Source organism: Ooceraea biroi, chromosome 5, assembly GCF_003672135.1.
Source record: "Ooceraea biroi isolate clonal line C1 chromosome 5, Obir_v5.4, whole genome shotgun sequence".
Classification (NCBI taxonomy): domain Eukaryota; kingdom Metazoa; phylum Arthropoda; class Insecta; order Hymenoptera; family Formicidae; genus Ooceraea; species Ooceraea biroi.
In genome coordinates, this window is record NC_039510.1 from 2,179,466 (window position 1) to 2,182,466 (window position 3,001).

Sequence of the window (3,001 nt, forward strand, 5' to 3'; positions counted from 1 at the left end):
TTACATTCAGCCAGCAGGGAGGGAGGAGGCGGCTAGAGAGATAGAGAGGACAGACAGGAAGCGGGAAAGAGTGCACGCTTGATAACAAAATCGGCGAGAGAGGGATTTTCTGTAATGGAAAATTCAACGTCGCTAAAATAGAAATCATCGCTCGCAAAGTGTCTTCCGCCTCGACTCACCTCGCTGTAAAATTTATCTGTATGATATAATTAAGTGGCAGCGGTAATCGCGTTATGCACGGTATCAAGCTCGCGTGTGTACGCGCGATACACACACGTACGCACATACGGACACACGCACACATGCACGTACCCGTCGGCGTGGCCAACAACGTTGTAAAAATAAAATGCTCGCCCCGAGAGCGAGAGCATCGTTATACCCGTCGCGTCGCAACTGCGTTTCCGCCTTTATACCTGTCTCGCAGTCTCCGCAGCGGATAACGCTGGACCGGCTAGCATTTGCCAGCATCCTCGAAAGGAATTAATTATATCATTGCGTTAGTCGTGCACCTCTCGCGCGCACGTATCCCGATATATGAAATTCCGTCGACCAGAGGAATGTTATACGGCGGATGATTATCGACGAAAGGATCGAAAGGATGTGGAGGGGATCGAGAAAAAGGTACATTATCGTAGCACGCGCGTCCGCCGGTTTCCGTATTAATGCGCGGCACGCGAGTGCCAGCTTAATCATTAAATCAGAGCGAATACCCCCGCCTAGTAACTTTCCCGAAATAAAAGTTGCCGGGCCGAGAACTCTGTCGCACAAGTTTCTCGTGAACGCGGGGGCATAATAGAGATTAGGAAGCGGGGGAGGCCGGCGACGAGGGGTGGCACTCGGCCGGGTGGATCGATGGCACGAAGCAAGCTTCTCCTCGCGGCAGTCATTTTTATACGCCCCACCCAGTAATTACGAGTCATTACCGGTCAGAGGAAATTCTGCCAGGTGTCGACTTTCCGAACACGCCTGGGAATCCGTGGCCGCGCGTCTTTTCCTTCGGTTTAATTAAGACGACGTCGTTTTAAGCCCCGGATGCGCGTTCGCCGGCACAATGGGCGCCCCGAAATTGATGTCCGCAGGCGGTCAAGTACGCGAGTATGCGGGAAATTGAATTTCGACGTCGCCGCTTATCCGCGCGCACTCCACGATGAAGTAATTAATTCGTTCGGATGTATGATCGTTGCGCGTTGCTTCGCGTTCTTCCTCAGAAATGCGTGCCGAGAACGCCGAGTCATTCGGTTCTCGATTAGATCACCTCGTCTCGCATCTATCTTGCAGTTGCATGACGGATCGAATCCCATCGAATCATTCCGTCATCATCATCAGAGTCACTTTGCAATTATCATTGCAAGTAGATACTATGCAATCTAATAATGTGAACACGACTCTCATAGTGTGAAAACAAAGTCAGATGCGGTTGCATCAATTCCAGTCACATTTGTAGCAGCGCAAATGCACGTTGAACATGATTCCATCTTCATAATAAGAGCATTGAACGCATCGAATATGATCCGATACAGATCATTGCATATCGATAATCCTGTGACGAAGGAGATCGGCGCGTGTCTGCACCGTGAAAACTTTTTCCACTTTCGCGTGTTTCATAAGCGGCGGTGTTTCACGCCGTCTCTTAAAACATCTTTAGAGCGATATTCGCACTTTGATCCTCCACCCGGCGCGCTCTATCATACCCTATACGTGGCTCGTCGAACTCGCCCCTTGCTCGATCGGCCGCGTTCCCGGGACACGAGTTTTATAAGCATCCTCTTTTTTCTTCGGCAAACAATCTTTCGCGAGGAGTCTCCTTCTTCACCCTTCGTGCCCCTCTTCCCGACTCGTGAGGAAAATGGATCGGGGCACCTGTTGGCTGACAACCGCGAGGGGGGAAAACTGCACATCGACAACACGGCAAGATTATTAATTGCCGATAATAAGAAAGGCGGTTCGTAGACGGAAGTTGGCGGATCATCGATCGAATCACCTCGAAACAACGAGACCTCGTTTCTCTTCGCCCCGAAGTCCCCCTTTCTCCTTTCCTCAGCATTCATTCGCTCAGCTTCTTCTTCCGTTCCTCGATTCTTCTTCTTTCTTCTTTTGCTCGACTCGCGTTAATTCGTAAATTCAGGTCTTGTTTGGCGCACCTCATCGATCCGTTCGGCTAAAACGATCAAGCCTCGTGCTTAATTGTCAGATAAAATGTTACCGCGTGACACACTTTCCTTTCCGCGCTGACGATCTTTTCTTTTTCCTTTTTTTCCCTCAGCGCGTCGCTGCGCGCCGGTTGGCCATCGTGTTAAGCTCCCCGCATATTTATCCATGGATCTTTTTATATCGAGCAGTCTGCCGCTTCCCACGGCACGGTTAATGAAAAACTAACATCCCGCGAGAGTAAGGTGGTATCCCGAATAACCACGCTAAGAGCTTGTCTTTCGCTCCGCGCGGAAAGCGAGCGGTTCGCGCTTGTGCATCAGCGTTAATCTCTCCTCTCGCACGCGACTACAAACAGGACGAGTTGCATTCTTTTTAGAAATTCGCGCGAGGGTGCGAGTCGCGAAGTTCGGGGCTGCCCGTTCCTGCTTTTGCCCTTGTGCCGTCGCTTGTATAATTATTATTTCAACGGGAAGACACGACGCGCGTGGCCATAACGTTGACGTTGCAATTAAACGTATATTATTGCTGTAAACAGGGCGATGAACGAGCGAGCCCGTTACGCCGCGCGCACGAGCGCGTTTTCGTAATTTATGACGCTTTCTCTCTCTCTCTCTGTCTCCACCCTCTTCTCCCTGGAGAATCTTTAAGGGGTAAACGATGGCGCGTGGCAGAGACACGAGCTCTAATTAGACGGCAACGGTGAACGAACTGTATTCGACGAACACGCTCATCGCTACAGAACGCGCGCCGGGAAAAGTTTCGCGTTGCGCTGCGTCGTGTTGCAAAAAGGGAAAGAAAGAAAATACGCTTCGCGGAATATTACGACGGAATATATCTCGCAGATACAAAA